The 26,074-nt window shown below is 40.4% G+C and overlaps 1 protein-coding gene across 3 annotated transcripts in view; it reads right to left on the bottom strand.

Moving 5' to 3' along the window:
- The window catches only part of LOC111871835 (neuroligin-4, X-linked), a 756,550-nt gene that overhangs the window by 270,779 nt on the left and 459,697 nt on the right, over window positions 1-26,074 (bottom strand). For all 3 annotated transcript variants that reach the window (XM_033754434.1, XM_023865206.2, XM_033754432.1), the window contains exon 2: window positions 25,088-25,263. The gene's annotated coding sequence lies outside the window, so the exon portion shown is untranslated. The remainder of the gene's footprint in view (window positions 1-25,087; window positions 25,264-26,074) is intronic.

Raw genomic sequence — 26,074 nt, 5'->3', positions numbered from 1 at the left:
ATAGTCACACCCCTTACACGTTATATTATTTTTCAGAGTGTTTACTGTTTCAGATAGGTCAAGGTTATGACTAACACAAAACTATTTTACAAAGTCTTATCTGCCTTATCATACATTTCTGACAGACTCCGCATTAGTAGTGATCACAAGAGAAAGAAAGTAGAACGTAGCAAAATTTGAATACTTTTTTGTCTCTTTCGTTATCTAGCCCTCGAATCTCTCTTCCTTCTTCTCCTCTTCATTTTCGTCAGAATGTTGTCATAGCAACAAGCTCGTTGAAATTATTGACACGCAGTCGTCCGCCTGCTTAACTCAGTGCAGAAACGAGACTGGATACACAGACCTGTCTCTGTAAAGAGACACTATTTTACTTTCTTCCGGATGCAGTATTCTGAATGTGAATTTATCTATTTTGAAATACAGCTGGCAGTTATGTCCAGCAGCCCTTTCGCGTGCCTGTTCGTCTTGCATCCATGTACAGCAAACTTTATTTTATTCAATTTCATAATTTTTAACAGCGTCTACTTGGTTATAAAATAAAATATAGAACACTTCTGACACTTCTGACACCAGGATGTCGCGTGCCAGGCATCCGGAAGGGATACTTCCATGGAAACAAAAAACAGTGGGCCGTTGCCTAGGAACACCTTAAGCAACAAACGCCTTTCCCTGGAGATGAAAGGACAACAGAGTGCTCGTTGCATGACAGCGGTCGAGACCAAAGGCTCCTACATGGTGCGCTATATTCCGTCCGAGACCAGGTTACAAAGTCCAGCTTCGCAGGGATCAGAGATTTCCCCCGTGTGGAGGCGGGGTCGAATACGTCCATCGTGACCCTGCGAGTCGTAGGAGGCGACGGAAAGGGAAGTCTCAAATCTGAGATAGTAAAATATGGTCGCGAGTTCCAAGGGACTCAGACCCGAGAAAGACTGCGCTGACAAGGGCCAGCGGCATATACAAAAGGCAGACCCTTCTTCTCGTCAGAGAGGGCGCCCCACAAAAACAAGCCCGTAAATGCCAAACAGTAATAAATATCTGGTCATGAGCCCCAGATGGGGCTCGACACCAAGACTTACTGACTGACTGAACGTGAGTCGCAATGTGACTTGGAGTTTGACTTCGGCCAGAGAGTTGAGTTGAATTGAGTTGACAGTTGACAGGTGAGTTCTTGAAGTCGCCCAGAAGAGTGCATCTGACCTTAGAGGAGTAGTCAGTCTTCAGGTTGGCTTTGACTATAGCAGAAGCAAGTAACTGTGATATTGAAATTGTGAATAATTGTACTTGTAAGGGTAGAGGAAATTGGCCAATAAACATATTCACTATATCCGAAACCTGGGTGAATTTATTTATCGCGTTACATAGACAACACGCGATAATATATAAAATTATAAACATAATTATAAAATGTCATACACATGTTAGATCAGAATCATCTGGAAAGTTTCGAAATGTGGTGTTGGAGAAGGATGGAGAAGATCAGTTGGACCGATTATGTGAGAAATGAAGAAGTGTTACTTAGAGTCAGTGAGCAGAGGAATATCCTACACGAAATAAGAAAACGGAAGGCTAATTGGATTGGTCATGTTTTACGCAGAAACTACCTTCTGAAAGAAGTTATTGAAGGAAAGATAGAGGGGCGGATAGAAGTGGCAAGAAGACGAGGAAGAAGACGTAAGAAGATGCTGGATGACCTTGGGGACAGAAGAGGATATTCTCATTTGAAGGAGAAAGCTCTAGATCGCATTAAGTGGAGGAACTGTTTTGGAAGAGACTGTGGACCTGTCGTCTTGACAGATTACTGACGATGATGATGATTATACACATGTCTGAATGATGAATTCGGAATACCTGGAAGGAGTCTGCAGCAATGTATTTAAATAACTTCCCAGCATTAATCCGTAGAGAGTAAGGAAATTTCATGGAAAGTCCTGACCGAGGAACGAAACCAGCGCCTACCGAATACAAAGCAATAGCGCTAACCATTACTCTGTATTGTTCGGTTTGTATTTCATAGTTGCAATAGTCTGTAGCACAAACAATGCATTTAATAGAATTCTTAAGTGCTTTTAACCCTTATGTAGAACTACAGAACACACGATACATTAGGCTTACTAGGAAACTGCCACGTCTGTGCTTTCATATGAGTCTGAATTTTGGAATTCGAGGAAAACACATATGTCAAGAATGGGGACTTTTGAAGTACGTTTCTTTTGTCCGAGTTGTCGCAGGTTACAGAATGACTGATCATGTACGTAAAGAAGATGTTTACCATAATGAAGCCATGCATAAATATTGATCCCAAAATCGACCATAAATCTTGGAATAAAGTATTTTAGCCATCTTCAGATAATCAAACTATTTATTATATAGTCATTAAAAGTTATGAGATAGACGATTCAGTATAAAGTGGTTTCATAGAAGAAAATTACAATGTCAAAGAAGTTCAAAGGTTAAAAATAGGTGAATATTTTTACAAGGATTCGTTTATATACTAATTTTATCTGTGATTCTTGTTCTTATATTTTATGGAGAAAATTTTACTTAGATGAAGGCTAGAGAGAGGGAGTTCTGAAGGATGGGATGACTTTATTATGACTCATCTGAGCAATAATTATATCAAGTAGTGTGACCCTTTGAAAGCGCTAGAAATACTGCAGAAACATGCAGGCTAGTTGCTGGAACAGACACTGAGATGGCGTCAGTGCGGTAAGTAAGAAATAGGTAATACAACAGAATGTGTACCTGTATTAGATTAATTAAAATATTTTGACATGTAGGGAACTGGTGACAAAGAAGTTTCCATGGTGATAGATTCTTGGAAACCAGCACGTCGCTGTGAGATAGATGTACGTGTCCATGGAAACGGGGTACAGGTGATCAACAGGCGTTTCCGTGGACACGGATGGGCTGTATAAGAGACCGTTCAGATCAAAATGCAGTCAATCGTAGTTCAGAGCATATGATCAGAAGAGAGATAAATCAGATCAGAATAGAGACTGATTCCAGTCAGAATGGAGTAAGTCCCAGACAGTCATTTATTGTGAACACGAGTGACTGTAAAGGAGTGATCAATATATCCAATCATCCAACAAAAACCTATTGTTATTAGTCACGACCACAAAATACTTGTAAATATTGCAGCGAACTCGGAATGACAAACGTGTTTAAAATGATACAGACTTTATATTTACAGCTGGCCTCAATATTTAGATGTCTCTCCTCAATTTTCAACCCGCAGAAGTTGTCATGACATTTTGAGAAGTGCCGCACTTAATATTTCCTCACTATGCATTAATTTTATATTATTTGGGGGAAAAGATTTCAGGTAGTGGAAGTTGTACTTGGCTGAAAGGGAATGACTTGTTTCTCCAAGCCTCTTTCTTTTGCTTGAACCAGTTTCAGTGTCTGCAGGTGCAAGTTGTGTCTGCGAGTCTGCAGTTTTGTGTCCAGCTTCACACACAGCATCGTATAACTCAGTCATGAATAAGGATCCGTGGGGGCCCAACAGATAGCGAGTGTCTGCATCGTGCATATGCGTCTTATTCACTTTGCTGGAAGAGTTCACGGCTGTTTACTATAGAAACTATAGGTGCACTCCAGTTTCAATGAAACTCCGTTTCCAGATTGTTTTGTCGTTTTTTAACACCCGAAGCCTTTAGTGCCACATGGAAATAAGTGGAATTTGAATTTTCCTCCATGCCAAAAATTTAGGTTAGTCTTTTAGGTGGTTCCTACAGTCAAGAGTATGGAGGGTGGGGTGTCATAAACTACAAGACCATGATTCAAATTTGAGCGGTATAAAAATAATTAAAAAAACAGTGTTATAATTCGGGCAAAGAAAATTATCATCTCTAGTAAAAGAAAAACAATACAAGTCTTGAAACATTAAGCAATAAATTTGTCACATGGGTTGTGACGGTGTGAAATCTCGTATCGGGAAACCCTGCGAACTCAGTCTTCAGATTATAAACTCTTCTGTCATGATGACGGAGGTAGCAAATTCTTCCAAACTGTTGGTAAAGTTATACTGTACCTCACAGAGTCACACTGCAGAAGACATAAATGCTTATAGTCACCGTTACGACGCAAATCTCACATGGAACAGTAGATTAGTGGCTGTTAGGGATTACTTTAACTCGTGAGCTTCAGCTATGAAGGGAAGAACACAAACTACAGTGCTCGGAAACGAAGTACTGATGACAATAACTTGACCCAAGATAAATAAATTGGGGAATTTAGGATCTTCGTTATTTGCACAGATCGCCTAGTGCCTTTACAGGATCGAACTTCGGAGAATACTGTAACGGATTTGATCAACGCGTTGCCAGGCAACGGTTTTGTAAACACGGTCCAACACGCAACAATAGACGAGGCTGTGTTTCCTGTGTCGTCCGCAAGGAGCAGCGGTGGAACAACGTGGTTATGCAACCTGTTTCTAAATAACGGCTCGGTAAATACATTTCAGCATAAGCGGTGACGTCATCAACAATAGAGACGGTGTTTTCATTGTGGTATGTGCAGAGTGCTTTTAAGAGAAATGAATACAGTGACAGAATTAGTTCAAATGCAGTCACAAATCAGCCGTAAGCTGTAGGAATGAGTCCAGAAGAATTTTTAGTTCGGAAGTTCCAGAGTGACTGAAAACAAAATAGCAAGAATACTTCATAGTGATTTGAAGTGCTAATTTCTGTGTTGAGATCCGTTGCCAGGAAACGACTAGTGGCAACTGAGAATCCTAGTGCGTGTGCATCGGCGGATTAGAAAACGTGTAAGTCGGCAATAGCACCGTATTTAAATGTGATTAAGAGAACTTGTAAGCAAAGTGCTAACAAATCCAATCATCAGAACTAGAACCCGTTATTTTCGTCACGCGTACCCCCCTACACGTGACAATATGGTGGGCCCGGCATGCGACTAGGATGAAAGAGAAATTAACTGCGTACAGAGTCATGGTTGGGGGGGGGGGTAAATTTCGGAAGGAAGCTATTAGAAACACTCAAAAAGATGGATAATATTAAGATGGATCTTAGGGAAATGAGTTTTGAGATTCGGATGTGGAATTTTTTCACGATACCGCCCACAGACGAGCGTCTCTTTCTACTACCGTCGAATTACTTTACTATTTTGGAGATGAAATCTTTCAGTGGCAGTCTAAAGCACTATTCGCTCCTCAGGTGAGTGAATAAGAGGTGTGTGGGCCTGTTACTATACGGCAAAACACAATATCTTGATCCCTTTACGGCGAGATGAAATTTCAATATTCTAGATTAATATCTAAGGAATAGAAAGTGCCGCCCTTAATTAAAAATACACAGTTCCCAGGATCGCTCTTTGCTACGTTAATCCCATTTGCAGCAAAAAAATCTCATCTTCCTTTAATTAAAATTTTAACCACATTTTTTTTTCTTTCTTTGCCTTAAAATATGACAAATCCTTCAACTGTGTTTATCATGAAAACTGTCTCCCACTGTTTCGAGAAGTCCGTTTCTTTAAGAAATGCGAATTTATCACGCAGAAAAATGCAGTCTGATTTGTGTGTGATCTGATATGAGCAATACAAAATAAGGGCAAGCGCATTTGAAACCTTGATTCTGTTTCAGCACATGTGGCGTTGCTACTGATTATTTGAACGGTTAGAAAAAACAGAACAGTGATAACATCTGTTTGCACGAATGTTTGATCTCCGAAGACAGTTTTTCTAACGGGATTAGAGTGAACTATGGGGCTGGAAGGAGACGTTCGCAGTAAAGTGGAAGGGACAGACAAGGAAAGCGTCTAAAGTAGCTTCAACATTTTGGCTCAAACTATTTCTCAATTAGTTTACTTGCAAAATCGAAGTTTACACTTATAAAAATATAAGTTAGAAGATTTACTTCTCTGAATAAAATGCTTGGTAGAGGGGAAGTAATTTCATTTCATGTGAATATGTTGCAGAATATACAAAACTATAATTTTGCCTGTGGTGCTGTATGGATGTGAAACTTGGTCTCTGACATTAAGGAAGGAACATAGACTGAGGGTGTTTGAGAACAGGGTGCTGAGAATATTTGGACCGAAGAGAGATGAAGTGACAGAAGGCTGGAGAAAACTACATAATGAGGAGCTTCATAACTTGTACTCTTCTCCAATATAATTAGACTGATCAAGTTAAGGATGATGAGGTGGGCAGGGCATGTAGCACGAATAGGGGAGACGAGGAATGCATATAGGACATTGGTGGGAAAGCCAGAAGGAAAGAGACCACTGGGAAGGCCAAGGCGAAGGTGGGTGGAGAATATTAAAATGGATCTTAGAGAGATAGGATGGGATGGTATGGATTGGAATGATGTGGCTCAGGATAGGGACCAGTGGAAGGCTCTTGTGGACACGGTAATGAACCTTCGGGTTCCATAAAATGCTGGGAAATTCTTGAGTAGCTGCAGAAATGGCAGCTCCTCCAGAAGGGCTCAGCTCCATCAGTAAGTAAGTAAGTAAGTAAGTAAGTGAATATATTGCAAGTTCAAAAGGGGAGAGTTTGCAGTCTTCTGGATATATCCTACACATATGTGCATACGCCGGCGATCTAAGAAATTTTATACAATTCATTAGGCTCGATATTAAGATTACTGCACTCATTTAGTATTGTAAGAAATTTCAACTGACTATCAGATTTCACCCACGTAAAGGTAAAGATAAAGGTAAAGCTGTCCTTGTAACAGGCCTTGGAGGCGCATAGGGTTGTGACACGTCAGGGCTCCCAAATTTTCTAGACAATCAGCTCACAGATGGCGGTAAGGTTGTCAACACTACGTGTTGGTCTCCCTTTACCCCCAAGAATAGTCCTGGTACTCATTTCTGTTGGAGGCTGAGTCGAACGCATGGCCATAGTGAAGCTGGAACGATTAGGTCAATTGAAAACTCTAATGAGCTCACCAAGAATCGAATTCGCGACCTTCCGATTTGTAGCATAGTGCCTCAACCAACTACACTGCCGCATTTCACCAGATTTATCTTAAAATAGTAAGATGTATACGGTAATAACGGCATTGTGTGTTCCGTATGTCACACGTATTCAATACACCTTTGTTTCACACACATTCATCTCCTACCTTCATTTTTCATAGCCTTCAGAAACAATATGGCGGTAGTATCTTCTTCATTAGCACTAGGCACCACAAGAAACAAGTAACAAATTAAGATTGCTTTCTTTTCATTAAACTCAGACTAGAAACATAGAAGGGATGTAATATCAGGCATCATTTATATTATTTACCACGGTGGAGCTGCTTGATGATAAATCTTCTAAACACGAATCAGATAACATTTTGCATCAGGCTTAAGCATTCTGTAGTTGCCTAGCGACGAAACAGGGGTGAACAACGCACACTGTATGCATTTTACATTGTAGGTAAAGCAAGTCTCACGTAACTTCGAACAAGGCCAACAGTAACCTTGACTGCGCAGAAGAAAAATTTCAGACAAGGGGGTGGGTTCGAGGGTGTGAGAAGTGACAGGGGGCCAGTTGTTTGTACAACTGACCGCTTGTCACTTCTCACACCCTCGAACCCATCCCCTTGTCTGAAATTTTTCTTTTACGCAGTCAAGGTTACTGTTGGCCGTGTTCGAAGTTACGTGACACTTACTTTATACACTACACCATGGGCTGTCTCTTCGGAACAGACTCAAAGAACGGGAGGAAGCTAGCGGGACTGAAGGATGTCACGTGAACAAATTCCGAGAAACTCCTTCATGAGAAACTGGTAGGTACTCAGTTACTGAAGTAACCGCTTTGTATGGCATGAAACGGCCCCTGTCACAACAGCGTTCTGAAGGGATGGCCACTCGACCCTCTCCTGAGTCAGTTCCATGTGTAGCTTCTAACGTGAGGAGGACTGTGAAAGAAAAATGGAAGTCATTGTGAAAGGAAGCGATTGCGTCATATTTGAAAGCATTATTTTTGTCTCTAAGTGAAGGGATTTAGAAACAAAGAAAACACTCAGCATAACCGGTCTACGGAACTTAGAGATTTCGAAACGGTTGGACTAACCATCACACTGTCATATTTTCTTGGATTCAGTTAGGAGCATGGATGTCTATTCCGTCCGTCTGTTAACTTATTTCAGCATGCTGGCTTACAAACACAGCCCCTAGAAACGCGTGATCACGAAGATGACAGGACAACTGAACCAAGAATGATTCTGCGTTTAGAAGAAAGATTCACGATACACCCCCCCCACACACACATACACACACACACATATACACACACACACAAACACACATAAAACACACACAAACACACACACACATATACACACACAAACACACAAAAACACACATAAAACACACACAAACACACAAAACACACACAAAAAGACACACACAAACACACACACACATACAACAAAGACACTTCTATTATTGCCCCACTTTTCCTTGGATAGCGGTGGGTGGATTTTCTTCTTAATTTTACTTTCTTTCCCTTTCAATCATATTTTTTTGACATGAAACATTAGTTTGCAGTCGATTTTGAGATGTTGAAATTGTAATTTATCATAAATGTCAACAGGAGATAATAAATATGAAATCAAAGTGAAGATGATGGAATTATTGAAACTTGAACGTCCATTCTACATACAAACAACATTCTAACAATAACGATTAGATAGTAACTTCTTCTTCACCGATTTTAGAGTTTCACGGTGGTTGGTTATTGATTTTATTCGCTTCTTGGTTTGTTACACTGTGTGGATCAACATCAACTTCTTTTATATGCTGACATGTCGAAAGTTCTGCACTGTGCATATTACACGGTATATGCACAAAGTGTACAGAATGAATGTAATATTGGAACATCCGACCATCTGTAATTTACATCTCTAAAACCAGCGAACTGAATTTTGTGACATTCCTTAGTGGTGTTGACTCTAAAAATTTTCTGGTGAATTTTATATTCGTGTAAATAGACTAGAGTTCCTATTTTATATGAAGCTAAAATCCAGTTCGACCGGCCACGGTAGCCGAGTGGTCTAAGGCATGCACTGTCGTCGCTCGCTCGGAAGCCGGGAGCGTGGGTTCTAATCCCACTGAGGGCATGGATGTTTGTGTGCGTTTTTCTCTGTTTGTGTACAGGTAGAGGCCTTGCGACGAGCTGATCACCAGCCCAAGGAGTCCTACCGAATGTGTAAGATCTAGTAGAACCGAAGTAAAATAGAGAGTTTCATGGAGGTAGGCCTAGGCCCACTGGGGCTGTAGTGACAAGAAGAAGACAATCCAGTTCATTCTTTTCATTTATCGTTCATCAATGGCCCTACACACCTTTGCTGGGCCTTATCCCCTTCTTCGCTCTCGTAATATTTTTCACACAGTCGGTAAAACTCCTTGGATGAGTGTACAACACATCGCGAGGCTGTTACCTACAGGCAGGGCAACACGAACACGAAATAAAAGCATACAGAAACATCCATGCCTTGAGCGGATTTCGAACCACGAATCAGCGTTCGAGAGAGCGAATGCTTAATGCCTCATGGCCACTTTGATCGACAGAACCCAGTTCAGGGACTATATTTTTTTGCATAAACACCTGATATTCAGAAGATTGTTACATGAGATGTCGGTCACATTAAGATCGACAATTTTTAATTTGACAAATTCCTCGAAATGGCGACTTTAATTAAATTAAGAGAAAATAATTTATGACTACATATCTGCAATCTGATTAGGGTTAGGACTGTAACAATATATATTAGTATCTGCAATATTAATTTCGGAAGCCCTGAAAGGGGCACCTGCGCTTGTAGTCACTCAGCTGAACAAGACATTCTCCGATTTTATGCAACCTGAACTGCTATAATCTTGCTAATAAGGGACCATCAGTGGACTCTTTTCTGAGCCAGACGAATCCCATCAAAATCTTCATAACATACCGCTTTTAAGATTCACCACACTGGTAACCTCTTCAGATAATATTTTCCATAAAACTGGTCTACTCAATTTAACAAAATTATTCTTAGAATAGGTCTATATGTGTTTCATACATGTAGGGTCCTAAATTAAATTCAAATCTTTGTTCTTTTAACTGTAAAAGATGATTTACAAATACGTACATGTTCTGTATACAAGCTCCTTTCTCTAAATTAATGCTTGCTTAAGCATTTTCAAATATTTCCCTATTTTCTGCTTTCAGTATTATAGACGGAATACACCCAAAATTTAATAAACTAGTTCGTTGATAGTCTTAAGATTCAGTCACCTTAAAAATTCACATTTTTTAGCAAATGATATTGTTCATACTTCGTTGCTAGCCACAATTCAACAAGTATAAAAAACAGTTTAATTAGATTACTCATGTATTCCGCCCTGACCAGACATTTTTCAGCCTTTTATTTTAGAAGGAAATATGCAAAGCCAAAGAGATCACGCTGTCTGCGTTTTCCTTCCCTCTCACATTTTGAACAGTTGCTAATATGAAGGGTATCACTGAAGGTTACACCAACCTGGAACTTTTTTTTTTAATTTCCTACAATGGGTAACAGCACAAGGGACACATGAACATTTGAAGTTGGATTGACACAAGCTCCAATTAATATAAGGCAGTAAAATAATGCACTGTAAGGGATTTTCGAATAATATGAAATTTTATCAAGAACTTTTTTGCGAAACATGAAACAACATAATTGGGGCTGCATAAAATATATAATATGTTTAGTTACCGGTTATATGAGGATGGTAATTAGCCTTTGAAGCCAAGTACATCCATTAACCAGTAAAATTAGGTGCATCATAAACTTAACTACAAATATTATATGAAATATTGTTTATGGGCAAAAAAAAATAAAATTATGGCGACGATACTGATCTTTGATATTATATCCAAGAAATTCGATGTAAACAGAATATATATAAAATTATAATTCTTGAACGTTAACCAATAATAATTATTAAAGTCTCTGCAATAAAGCATTCTGCCTCAAGGAGGCTTGATGGATCATAAGACCATATGCAATCGAGCTGAGAACACTAACCTGTCCCATAAATTGAATTTTATTTTGAGATTATAAAACTTTATAAACCAATAACCTTACCAGGACAAGATTTATGGAACTAGAAGCCTATTGAATAGTCAGGTATTGTTTATGAGATAAGCCTGGAATTAATTTTCTGCTTTTAGATTTTCGAGACTTAATGCTAGCTTATGAAAGCAAGGTTCAATACAGTCAACATTCATTTCTCAGTTACGTATACCAGCTCCCATATAACACTACATAGTACGGTTCTTTCGAGAAAACACGCAGGCTATTGCCACAGGGATGAGAGTTCTTTCTTCAAATTCCAATAAACTGGCTGCTTTGAGCTACTGAAGTACTTGTGTTTAGAAGGGACCATTTTCTCTTCCCCAGTTCTGAGTCGTCAAGATGGAGCTCTGTGGCTGTTTCATCCTCGTGTTTTCTGTAGGTGATTTGCACTGACAACATTGCGAGCAGCAAGAACTAGCACACAATATGGTGTTTGATCTGTCTGTTGGAGCATCGAATTGCTTCCGGCTCGGTTGTCAGGTCCCTTGCGGTATCGCTCTGTTAATGGGCGTCCATTTGAGACAGCAAACAAGAGATAATCGCCATTGACAGATGCCTGGCATGTAACAAAATACTTGCAACACTAAGGCGCTTTGTTTGTTCTCACAACATTGCAAGTCGTCCAGCTTCCACCCTCAACCTGACGGTGCTGCTTTACTTATCTTTGAAAATTCAGTGTTGGTGTGTTGCACTAGGTTCTTGTCCTACCAGTAGTTTCTACTGAAGTATTAAATTCTAAGAATCGTTGACTATATTGTCACGTGTTGGGTATATAACGCGAAAAATAACTTCACGCCGTCTTGAATATAGCGAATGTATTCCACTGGCTCTTACATTTACACAATTCACAATTACACCACTACTGCCATCTGCAGTATCACAATTACTCCTCCTGCTTCCATTCACTCCGGCGAATGCTAGACTGCAACTGACAGGTTATTCCGGTAATCCTCATTACACTGACGAATACTCCTCGTTATGTAGCTTCAGCACTGACAACACAGAAAACAGTTACGTGATAGCTTTCACTGTTGCATGAAGTAGTGTTTACAGATTGCCTAGCAACAGTCGCTGCACGGGCTTCTCTGTTGCGTGACGCCGTGTTCACAAAGGAGTTGCTGGGCAACGCTGCGTAGCAACCAGCGCGCTTCGGCTCGGCTCGGACAAACACCGCTTTCCGTACTGCTGCGTAACTTCGTTTCCACTGTTGCGTAACTTGGCAACCGACCATTTAAGAAGGGTCTGTCTTCGTGGCAACTCGTTCCACCTCCCGTTGCCCAGCAACGGTTAAACATGTCAGAATAGTAATTCAGGTATATTTACGGTCACGTGATATACGGACAACATTAGGGACACAGGTGGGTGGAATTATCACAGCACACACGGATAAGCAAGCTAACACGTATATGTGATGTTAGAATACTGTTTCTATTTAAAGGCCATATAAATATGAATCGGCACCTTTCCGTTTAATGTTCTCTAACCCAGAGTTCTGCAACCGGTGTGCTGCGCAAATGGTGTGTCGCCACAAAATATAAGGTGTGATGCGGCACATGGCGTGTCGCCACAAAATATAAGGTGTGATGCGGCACATGGCGTGTCGCCACAAAATATAAGGTGTGATGCGGCACATGGCGTGTCGCCACAAAATATAAGGTGTGATGCGGCACATGGCGTGTCGCCACAAAATATAAGGTGTGATGCGGCACATGGCGTGTCGCCACAAAATATAAGGTGTGATGCGGCACGCTGGTGTGTAGCCACAAGGATATCAGATATGATGCAGCACACTGGTGTGCTCTCACAAGGTATTAGGTGTGCTGCGAATTTTAAGAAGAAATAATGAATGCGTATATCATGGTTAGGAAATGGCAACACGATAAATTAATAATAATAACTGGTTCTGCATTGGATGATTGGATTTACTGGCACTTCTATTACCATTACCTCCAATTATAACAGCTCACAAGCGATGACTGCCTAAAACTCGCTCCATTCTTTACTGGACTACGAGTGTCTTCTCTTCTGATCTGACTGACCACTTCTTCAGCTTCCGCTGTCCGCTGGTTAGCACTCCACGGCCGAATCCTCACTTCTCACGAATTCTCTTACAACTGAATCACTTAATTTCTTATGACTCTCCCGAACTGAACTAACTTCAAGACGAGCCTAATATACTCGTAGATCACCACCTCGAACAGTTCCTCTGTTGCTTTTTCTGTGTTCAATCGTTGTCGCGGAAATGTGTTTACCGAGCCGTTGCCCAGAAATGGACTTCCGCAACTGTTCATTACAGCAGGAACATGTGTTTGCCGAGCCGTTGGCTAGCAATGGACTTTCGCTCTGGTTTCACTATTCTGGTTTTCAGGCGTCATGTCACAATATCTTAAATGTCTATTATTTGTGCCGATTTACCTCTTTAACGCTCTTGTAGTAACTGTATACCTCCATAAAGTCAATAGAAAGTCCGTCGAGTGTAACAATTTGTAGGTCACTTCTTTATCACTTCTGCCTTACATGTTTCGGTTTAATACAACCATCATCAGAGGCACATAGTACAATCATGAAAACACTGTCGTTGTTTAAGATGTACACAGTTATGTTTGCTGCGTGAACGCTGCTACAATATGTCGACGTGTAAAAGCACAACACTTGCTAGGATTGTTGAATGCACTATCAATTCTCACATTCATCCGAAACTGTCCTCAAGTTAAAACGCCAATGTTAAAATATTTAAAAATTTAAAACATTTGATGTAAAATGTTAGGCTCCTCCTTGTTAATTCATCCCGAAGATTGGGAGATGTCAGCTTGAGGTTGTATGGCTAATGGTTAGATGTTTCCTATGTGCTGTGTGTTGTGTAAATTGTTACACTCGACGGACTTTCTATTGACTTTGTGATTGATAGTGTAACGGACCAAAAATGAAACAATTCAAAATAGTATACCTCAATGTTTCTAAAGTTCCTGATAGACGTGTAATGAGCAGGGACCGTATTTTTATGTCGTAATAATCCCTTAATTATGTATGCATTTATGCATGAAAAACTTCTAAAATATGCACATAAAATGTTGGTACTAAATATTAAAATTTATTTTACATTATTTTCAGATAAACAAATTAACATTTGAGTTAATTTTATGTAATCACTGAATGATTCTATTGCAATGGAGAGCTATACTTAAATACAAATTGTGCCACAAAACTAACATTTTTTTCATTACAAGTAAAAGCACCAAAAGTACTCACATTTAATTCACCAAACTTTCAACTTCTCTTCTGTTGCCATTCATAATTACTATATATTTAAGGTTTTCCATAATTAGTCGCTTCCCTTTATCCCGTAAGATATCCTTATAGCGGGAGAAACTTCTTTACACCTCACAGGAACTTAAGGACGCAAGTATTTACTCCACTGTTAGTGACTTTTTACTTGGCAATTCATCAACTACACCAGCTATAATTTCTTCAATTTCACAAATTTGTTCATATCCCTGGTTTTTTAAAGACTATTGTGTGTTTTTTCCTCTACTATTTCATCAACTCTTCCAGGAACCGAATTCAATTGGGAAACAGTGATTTTGAGTAAACTTAACGATTGATACAAAGTAGTATTGTTACTGCTTGACTCCAGTGAGGAAATGGCGGATGGAAGATGAGAGAATATTAGTTCCTAGTTCTCCGTTTTTAATACATCCTTGGCAATTTGAACTGATGCCGCACTTTTGGGATCAAATGTGTTAACGACATTCCTAACTGTTTCTAAATGTTCGGTATGATAACTCACTGCACATAGCCACGAGCCCCAGGGCGGTAAAATTGATTCTGGCGGAAATGAAACGTTCGGTGCTATTGCTTTAAATGTTTCTTTTCTATGTGGCGCGTTAACAAATATCTTCTTCGCAGAAGATACCAACTAGTCAATAAACGGAAAATTCGCAAAAATTGTTTCTGCAACACTGTGCAACCCATGGCTAAGTCAAGTCAAATGTGGCATATTTGGAAATATAATTTTAAGAGTAGTATTGACTTTGATCATATAACTTGCGACATCAATTGCAAAGAGCAATACACGCTCAAACTGAATGCCATTCGGACATAATAAAATTTATGTAATCGATAAAAATTCGGAAACTGCTATGTTATTTGTGGTTAAAATTTCTCTACCTCCAGAAGATATGAGATAGACTGTTCATTCCTATTAAAGGATCAAACTATAACATTTGCAATAAACCGTCCCTTACAGTCCTGTGTTTCGTCGATTGATACCCACACGAAATTATATCTTGAATCTTCTCTCTAATGTTTTCAGTTGTAAGATCGTAACACTGCTTCATTCATCCTGAACTTAGCACTGTGTATACTTCTCTGTGAAGTTTCTCAGAGTAGTGTTGGTTATTTTCCACAGCGGAATATCTGCTGCTGAAATGGTTATTCACAAGTCAAAGGAGCACTGTGAAAAAATATTATTAGAAAATTCACTAAGCAATTTTTGAACAGGAGCAGTTTTCGCGTTAGTGTTCAAATGCTAAAGCACTTGAAAGCTTTTATCATAACCATTTTTTCACAAGCTGGGCAATAAAAAATTTTCTTATCCGTAGTTATCATCTCTCCTTTGAACTCCTGCCGATACACATATAATTAATTTTCTGACTTACTTTCACTTTCGGCACGACTACAAACATCTAAATAAACTTAACGACACAACTAATATGAATAACACCCAGATCCAAACGAAGAAGGGTAGCAGACGTGATGAAGACTTGGGAAATAAATAAATTTAAGTTCATTATCGGTTGAATAGTATTACGTTAAAAAATTCTTTAAATTCGCTTAGTGGGGTGGGGGGAGTCCAACTGGGTCCACTCGGCACGGAGGCTACTGATTGGCCTATTGTAGATTTCCCCGGGTGATTATGATGATGGAGAATTTGGTGGAATGAAGATTGGCAGGGGAAAGCGAAGTACTCGGAGAAATCCCACCCCAGCGCCACTTTGTCCACAACAAATCCCACTTGACCAGGCACGGGATCGAACCCGGGCCGCCGCTGTAGGAAGCCAGCGACTAACCGCTTGAGCTATGGTGCGGGCCTATTATTAAGTTACTGGCAGCTACATGTGAACACGCTTCCGACTAATCCCTTCGCAGCCACTTTGATGGTACGCGGATGAGGCAAGTTACGAGTAGAGAGATCGGGGAAGTCCCATCTTTGGGGAGTCCCTTCCTGGGTACTGTATCAGGAGCATGAGACCAGACTCAACTTGCTATTTGTACGACGAAATATTGTGAGTCAAATATACAGCATACCTAATACGTAAAAGAAGAACTGTATACACATGACGGTGATTGAAAATTTGAACGTAAAATAAAATATACTATATAATAATAAATATTTTAAAAAGATAGTATGCATCATATATAGAGATCTTCGAAAATATTATGCAAATTCATAAAACAGGCAAAATATTCATTTATATCCACCATGAAACCATGCATAAAATTTAAGATAGGAAGCAAAGCATACATATATCCAAATGAGCATACTTTTTGTTTGTAAGAAAAAATATGCGTTTGGACTAAATTCTGGTCCATAATAATGGTTACTGCAATAAAGGGCAAATATATGTACGTCGGTACGTATTTGTGGCTATAGAGCATGAGAAATTTTGTAGTGTACCGTCATGTGTCTTTGACAAAGTTGGATGTGCCTCAACCGAAAAATGGTTGCGGACATTGTTGTAAGATATGTTGATGATATTATTGATGTAATAAAGTTTGCAGTAATATGCAAATTTCATAAAGAATTTCGGTATGAGAATGACGTGGCAATATTCTTTACCGTATAGACTGGGGATGTTTAGGAATTAACCCTCTAGCGTATGTTGGGGGAGGGGGGAACGGAGCTGTGGTGTGAGTTGCGAGTTGCATACAGAGCAGCAGTCTGTTCACCGCACACCTGACACGTGGGCCGGCTTGATATTAACATCGGTTCTGTGACTCTCTTTTGTGTTTTATGTCCAATTAAGGGTGAGAGCTGACTATATTGCAAATGTGTTACAAGTTACATCTGGGCCGGGCAGCTGCTACAGATAAGCACATGTATTACACGGTCATTACTGTGAGTGGAAGATGAAACAAAACAATGCAGAACCACATTTTAGAAACTGATAGTCTCTCAGTTCCTAATTAATTCTCCATTTTTCGTCGATTTTCAAATTAATTTTCCTGTTCAAAAGAACCCTCCACTGGAATCTATTCTGAGCTACACGGATCCTCATATATTTCTACTGAATATTCACTTTAATATTATCGTTTCTTCAATGGCTACGTTTTTCTGGTGGTCCCTTCCACTCAGATATTATCAATTAAAGTTTCTACGTATTTGTATTACCTACGTAGTTGGTTGAGGCACTATGCCACAAGCCGGAAGGTCGCAGGATCAAGTCCCGATTAAGCCATTAGATTTTTTTTCAAATTACTTAATCCTTCCAGTCGCACTATGGCCCTGGGGTCGACTCAACCTTTAACAGAAATGAGTACCAGGAATTAATTAAATAATATTCCTGGGGAGTAAAGCGCGGCCGGAGCGTAATGCTGACAACTTTACCGCCATCTTTGAGCCGATTGTCTAGATAATGTGGGACCCTCCACTTCTCACAAACTCATGGGTCTCCATGGCCTGTTACAGGCATAGCTTTACTTTTTCTTTTACTATATGTGTTACATGTTTCTATAATTTTACTCCCGTTCCCCCGATTACGTTAAAATGAACCTTGCCTTTGTTAAGAGTAATTTTACGAAGTATGGTGCTCGTATGTTCCGTGCCCTCCTCTTGCCTTCTGAGGTTTCAAAATATACTGCGCAGCACTTCGCTCCCAAGCACCTTCAATTTATCAAGATTACGGTCTTGTGGGATCTGACGCCTCGCGCGTTGATAGATAGGCGTGCTATCTACCAAACTACATGCTATCACACACAAGAAGACGCAATCTTGACATTCACTGCAATGAGGACCTCAAATCTCGTCTCAAGCTGTGTTCTTCCTTAATATGAAACACACAGCGGCTAAGTTAGATTGCAACTGAAATTTATTCAAACCTCTGTTTCGCCAAGGAAAGCACTTCAGTATGACATACCCCAGCCAAATCTTGTGAAACATTTTCATACATATATTGCAAGTTTCAATTGTCTTGAAGAATACTACCAAAATAATTTAGTAAAGCCATCCATATAACAAGCTGTGGAGGCCCATAAGATTGTGAAATGTCGAGGTTCCCACATATCCTAGACAATCAGCTCACAGATGACGATGAGTTTGTCAGCCCTATGAGCCGGCCGCCCTTTACCCGTAGGAATATTCCTGGTGCTCATTTCTCTTCATGATCGAGTCGACCCCAAGACCATAGTGCGGCTGGAAGTATTAGGTCAATTGAAGAAACTCAATTACATCATCGGGAATCGATCCCGCAACCTTTCGGATTGTAGCATAATGTTTCAACCAACTACGCTACCACGTGCCTCTGCAGGCCTGATTTATTTAATTGTGTTTATGGGCAAATTAATGTTCAATTTTGAGAATGTGTTAGAGACTATGTGAGCATCAGTTTCAGTGCCATTTCAATGTAAGTTTGTTTCAATATTAACGGATAATCAAAACCATTTAATTGTAATGTTTTCTTGGTCCGCGCGAAACTCTTCGAAAGAGACTTACTTAACAAAATACAGTCTGCCTGTCGACATCACTTAGGTAGTGTCATTAAGAGGACTAGCCTGTATCCTCCAACCTCTAATTAAAGGGCTCTTGGGAAACTCTCATTGAAACTGCCCATTGCTGTCTCTGACTGATGTTTAGTTTGAGATTAAGCTTTAATACAGGACGCCAATGAATTTGGTTTCATACATGACGGGCGGGACAAAGTTTGAGGAATATGTTCTCCGTTCGTTAGGTAATTCAGTGAGTAAAATTTCTGGTTGTCAGAGCTTAAACTGAACTCTGGATGGAGAATCGGTGTAATCAGTTATGAGGTCCGATGATAGATGGCGGGCAGGTCGGTGTGGTCAGGCTAATGCTATAATGGACAGGCATGCTAGAGGTTCTGTTTCTACCGTTTGATGAACACATGTTTGAGGCAAAACGCTGTAATCAGGTGCTACACATCTCACATTAGAGTGCTTAAGACATGCTACTTTCCTTCAAAAGTTCATGAACTGTCGATGTTCATTCTGTTGTAGAGGAGATATGTTATCCAGTTGCACTGTGAAGTTAGTGCCACAGCCGAACACTTCTACATAACTCAACCAATGGCACCGAGGTATTGAAGTGTAACAATGGTCATGTTAAGCTGAAGTCTGACTGTGACACTGCAACTTCACAATGCAACTGGAGAATGCATTAAGTTGGACAATCAGAATACCTCAGTTGGTATAGCGACGGGGGCTGGATGGCTGAGGAACTGAATTTCGATTCTAGCCACAGGAATGAAATTGTTCTCCTCACAGCGTCCAGAGAAAATTTGGGCCTCACCCAGTCTCCTATCCAATTGGTAACGGGGGCTGTATCTCCGTGGTAAAGCGCAAAGGGCATCAAACTGTCCACTCACCCCCATCTAGTACCAAGGTTAAGAATGGTGTAGCTATATCTACACTCCCACTACGTTCCCAGTGCGTGATGTTTAGTAATTAAGGAAAAAGTTTACCTTCTACTTCTCATCGAACGAATGTCTTGATGTGGATGTAAACAGTGATTTTGCATGCCAACAGTTTACAAACATGACAACACAGAACAAGATGGAGTAGCAGTGGCGCTTGTAACTTGTGTTCTCGAGGTGCTTAGTTCTGTTTCCTCCCAAGGCACTGGTATTCCTGACTGAGCTATTTCGTGGATTTCCTCCGCATATTCAGACAAATGCCTGGATAGTGTCATGATTAAGCCTCTACCGTTTCTTAAGGAGTCCTTTCCAAGTCATCATTCATGTACGAGTATCATCCTATCATTCGATTCTATATATTCTAGATACTTTCAGAATCGTAAAATAACCCACAGAATAAATAAACACACAAAATGTGCTATGCATCGGATGGCCACCAGCCCACAACTGAGACACGAGAGGTTCGAAGGGAGCTATTAAGCTCAATTAAGCTAAGTGAGGCACGCTACAGTGTGTGCCGTCTTGTAAAACTTTCGTCTGCATTATTCAGGTCTTTAGTACAGGCTCATCAATCACGATTTTGGGAGTAAAAGATCTGTTGAGGCTGTGCCTGAGATCTCACGATTACGGGAGTGAAACATCTGTTGGTGCTGTGCTAGAGGTCTCACGATTACGGGACTGAAACATCTGTTGACCCTGTTCCACATATATCACGATTATGATACTGAAACATCTTTTGACGCTATTCCACAGATCTCACGATTATGGGAGTGAAACATCTGTTGACGCTGTGCCAGAGATTTCACGATTATGGGAGTGAAACATCTGTCAACGCCGTGCCAGAGATCTCACGATCACAGGAGTGAAACATCTGTTGACGCTGTGCCAGGGATCTCACGATTATTATAGTGACAGCCGTTGACGCTGTTCCAAAGGTCTCGCGATTATTATAGTGAAACATCTGTTGACGCCGTGCCAGAGATCTCACGATTACGGAAGTGAAATACCTGTTGAGGCTGTGCCAGAGATCTAGAGGAGGTTACGTCCTCTTTATTCTTAGAACGAAATCTCTATTGGTCTGGAGGTAGGATGTGCGCTGTCCTAAGCTCTCGTATTAAGTATCTACAGTCCGGCCGCACTTTAGTGATTTCCCATGTTACAACTACTCCCTATCCGTCTCCAAAGACAGTGACGTCAGGGACGTCCACTTCGAAACAACTATGAACGACAGTCCTGTTATAGGCACGTTGCCACTCTGTGTATTATTGCGAACCCTGCTCCGCTAGACATAATGATAAGCACGCTGCCATGTGTGAAGTAGAACTGAAGATCTGGCAACAGTGGTATATATTTGTTACGTAAATAACAGGCGAGGTCAGGGGTCAGTGTATTGCGGCTCAAGTGTAGGGTGAGGTGTAAGTTGCATATACGTTTCCTTACACTCGGGTATCTGGCAGGTTGCTTTATCTGCATTATCTTTGCTCCCAAGCCCATATCCTCGTATTTTCTAAATTTCATAGTGCGACAGTCGTACAGCTCTGTGCTGCACATTGCAGAATACACTCGTCTCCTGAGACCAGAACGCGGGGAATTTAATTACTCAAACGCTAGATCGATTCAAAATCTGATTATAAAACACTCTCGTACTAAGTGTTTATGCACAGTTTAGCCTATGATTACGTTTAAATTGTAGAAACGCGCAACTTTGAGGTGTCTCGCTGCAGTGATTGTGCAGATTGTGGAATTCTGGGTTGTATTACAATACAGTCGGTCACGGTAGTCAAACAGTCTAAGGCATGTACTGTCTCTGTTCGCTCTGAAGCCAGGGTCGTCTGTTCGAATCGCACCCAGGACATGGATGTTTAGTGTTTGTGTGGGCCGCGCCATAGCTAAAGCGGTTAGTCGCTGGCTTCCCACGGCAGCGGTTCGTGTTCGAACCCGGGTCTTATCGAGTGGGATTTGTGGTGGTAAAAGTGGCGCTGGGGCGGCTTTTCTTCGAGTACTTCGGTTTCCCCTGCCAATCTTCATTCCACCAAATTCTCCATCATCATAATCATCCGGGGCAGACTACGATAGGCCAATCAGTGGCCGCCGTGCCGAATGGACCCAGTTGGACTCCACCCCCCACTAAGGGAAATAAAAAAAAATTAGTGTTTGTGTATGTTTGTTTTTCTATGTGTTTGTGTACAGGTAGAGGGACCTTGCGACGAACTGATCACCCGCCCAAGGAGTCCTACTGAATATGTAATGTGACACTTCAAACCTTTTACAGTTCTCCATGGGACGCTATGGTCCTATTTAGCCATTTCGGAAGGATGACTGGTTTATTGACGAGACCGATTTATTAGCATGTTATGACTCGTTTTTCGCATCTGGACAGAAAACAACTTCCTTGTATTTGTTTTCATGCAGTTTGGATTACCCGAAAGGGACAAAGTCACCACGGGAGGCAATTCTGTAGTTTTCCGAAAATGTTAATTTTGTTTTGACATATGTAGCTGTCATAAAGTGTCTTCTGAAGGGCGTAACTGGACCCTAAACGAAAGAAAATAACCGCTCTCACATGTGGGGTTCTGAGTTCTGTATCTTGGGAACTGTTTTATTCTCAAAGTTCGTTATGTAATTGGCTTGTGTTGATTGCATGATGAATTTGGCTAGTTAAAATCAGCCAATAGGAAATGAATTCTTGTCTGGGAGAGAGGCCGTCGATTCAGATCCTTCACGGGGGGATGAAGCGACACTCCCGCAAGATAGCAGTCTTCAGAAACTTGGCGTTTTCAATTCATCGGAGGGAGACGTCATTGGGCTGCACTCCTCAAGTTTATCTAATTTATCAGTCTTTCATTTTTGTTCTATAAATCTTTGATAGTAATAGAAGGGCCACATTACTCCGTGCTTGCACAAATCATGCAAACCCATCATTAAGCAAATTTTCTTAGTATACTCGCAGAGAAAGGAGAAATTCAAACCAGAATTTGTGGTATTTAAAAGTGATGGTAGTCAAACCTATGACTGTTCAAGAAATTAAGCTACAATTGTAACATAAGTTAAGTAAGATTAGGCAGATAAGATAAGATAAGATAAGTAAGATGATTTGTGCTTGCAGCCAGTAAAATTCTGCAAAAAATAACTGCGCAAGGAGCTCTTGCAGCCAGATGCAGTTCGCCGGTTCTGTGTGGGTCTACGAACATTGCTTGCAGGCACTACAACTTCAAAGAATACGTATCTACCCCTAATTCTGCGGCTGTAAAGACACTAGTCATTATGGGCTTAATGAGTACTTTAAGGAGCTTTACTTTGACACCAGCATTTTATCATTCACTTTTGAACGGGGAGAAAATTCTCGTAAATTTGATGAAAGCCTGGACTTCGAATATTTTTATACCTTCTCTACATACGCCTTCTTTCAGAATATACCGAGATACATTACGTGGTTTGCAACCGTTTTTCTTTGGTTAAATGCAAAATTAAATGCATTCAAACTTGAGAAGTGCCAACATTGCTCAACAAATTTCCTTTAAATCACTCAGTTCAAATACAGCAGCTTATGAATTACTGTATCGGAGTGCCATGTTGTGTTTTTATTAATGAGTTTCTTAAGAAAGAATAGTAACCATAGATACACTCATCACATCCTAAACAAAATGAATAAGAAAAAAAGTTGGAAGAGACTGTACCAAACCGCACAGGAAGGGCAACATATTCGTCAGAAAACCTTGATAAAATATTTCGTCAAATGTAGTAACTGGTGAAATTTCACGCCATACAAAGCCTGTCAAATAATTTAATAAATTTAGGAGAAATATGATTTGTTTTATTCTGGTCCGCCACACTAATAATATTATGAAAAGTTAAACATTTCAGACTAGCGTGACTGTTTAAGATTTTTTCCTTTTCCTTTTTTTTTTTCTGGACGGAACAATTAAGTTTTCATAATTAGAAGAAATACTTCACGGACTATATATAAAAAATATACATCAAAGGAAATTTACAAAAAAATAGTAGATGCCAAATATCAAAGTAGCTAGGAGACTGATTAATGATTATGAACACTGGCCAATTCTCTACAGTTCGAGTATATTACATTAAGAAAATCGTTCAAATGAAAACTTGAAACGTTGGGCAATATAAAATTAACAGTTTTAACAAATTTGGACAAAGTTAAACAAAAATAATCTCAGATATGTCAATCGGCATACATCATCAAATAATTGTATTATACAAATAGATCTAAAATTTACACACATTGGCCAATATATAGCCAATAACATCTGTACCAATAATAGATGCAAACTAACCCCACTAAAGCCATAGGCCGAAATATACTGCGACAGAAATGAATAGTTTTTTTTTTTAAGTTAATGCAGCAGTTATGCCGACGGAACTGCTCCTGCATATTGAGTCCTGAATGTAACAAATAAGGAAGCTGTAAGATTTTAGACACTTAATATTTTGCTTCTTACTTCCAATGTACAGAAATCCTAATATTAAAATATAATCCAACTATATTACAACTAAGGGTGTTATCTTCTGGGATATGACTCTATCTAGCCTGTTGAAAGTCAACCGAAGTTTCCGGAGAATATCGCGCCCATCTTCTGGGTCAAAAATAAGCCGAGCAAGATACAAGCGTGAAAGCAGATGACAAGCAGAGAAAACCCTACATATTACAACCAGTTTTTTAGCTTAATTATAATTATTTGTTACCAGATCAATAACCTCCTTCCATCAGAGATACGTTTGATAAAATGTGTGTTATTTATTTTATGCATATTACCAAGCTGCAGTAATGAACAAAGTATCTAAAATTTTTAATTCAAGCATATTTATTTCTTCTTACGGTTCAAGTGGTCCGCGCCATAGCTTAAGCTGTTAGTCTCTGGCTTCCCACTGCTGCGGTCCGGGTTCGATTCCGGTTCTGGTCAAGCGGGATTTGTGGTGGACAAAGTGGTGCTAGGGAGGGTTTTCTCCGAGTACTTCAGTTTTCCCTGCCAATCTTCATTCCACCAGATTATCCATCATCATAATCACACGAGACAAGTACAATAGGCTAATCAGTGGCCGCCGTGCTGAATGAAACCAACTGGACTCCATCCCCGCTAAGTGAATTAATTACGGTTCAAGTTACCTATTCATAGAAACATGGTAACAGGAACATCCGCTGCAGACTTGCGTTTCTGCTTTAGTTTATGCCGGTACACAGATATTGTAGTCTCAGTTCCTGTATAGAAAGCAGCATGTGCTCCTGATAGTAAAAGGAAGACGTTGAGTAGAAAATTCGAATCTTAACTAATAATATTATAGATAAATACAAAAGAAGGAAAACAAAAAGAAAACAGGAAAGAAGCAAAGAATGAAAAAGTACATAAATGAAGCGTAACTGACCTAAGATAACGCTGTGATAAAAGGTGGACTGACGGCAGCCACGGTGCATTCAATTTCTGGTAGCCATTTTCCTCTTAAGCTGAGATACGAAGTGGCCCGCGCCTCACCAAGGCAGATTTATGGCACGCCGTTTGCCGACCAGGAGAGCAGAAGCGACTGATGTCACAGGGCCGCATCTGAAAGAGGTAGCAATAAAACATATATTAAGATTTATGCAGTACATATCTAGGAGTACACATTTCAGATTCAAAGCCTGTAATAAATAAGCTTGCCGAGCCACGACTTCACTGACGCTAGCAGACCTCTGAGTGTAAGAGCTGCTCAAGTCCGGATGCGTTGTGGCCGGCCCCTGGTGTCGAGTCCTGCCCGCAATTCTGACGTGCAGCACGGGTTTGCGGTTATCTCGGCTTGGATCAGGCGTTTTGACATGTTCAAGAAGTGCGCACACACACCGAAAGTAAGTCCGTGTGTTCTGATGAGCCTATAACTGCTTTCATAATCAGGGCAAAACAATCTTGTTCTGTTTTTGCCTTGCTCAGGTCCGTCATATTCTGCTGGAGTGACGTTAGGAGAGCAGCCACGTCACTCACTATTGACGTCGCTTCTTTTGACCGCTGTCTCAGTTGGTCCTTATGGTCTCACATTCTGGTGTCTCGGGGTTGGCTGCTGATATTGCAGTTGCTCTGCGTCTTACCTGGAGTAACCAGTTCGGAGGCAAAGCTGAGGCCGTTGGGCGCCCGGTTTGGCGCGTCCTTGCAATTAACTCTAAACTACACTGCACTGTACTGCATTACACGGCGCTCTACACTCTTTTCCATGACGACTTCGTGTCCTTGACTCACGGCTTCTCAGCTGCGACTATTCGCAAACGACGTTGTTGTCCCCTATAAATCTTAGGCACGGACCATGCATAGAAAACACCTTACAGTTTACAGTTCTCTTGTATAGCACTGGACATTGCGCGGACCACATTAAAACAAAAATCAC

Source organism: Cryptotermes secundus, unplaced genomic scaffold (assembly GCF_002891405.2).
Source record: "Cryptotermes secundus unplaced genomic scaffold, Csec_1.0 scaffold428, whole genome shotgun sequence".
Taxonomy (NCBI): domain Eukaryota; kingdom Metazoa; phylum Arthropoda; class Insecta; order Blattodea; family Kalotermitidae; genus Cryptotermes; species Cryptotermes secundus.
The sequence above is the reverse complement of the archived record's forward strand: the minus strand, read 5'-3'. Positions and strand labels throughout refer to the sequence as shown.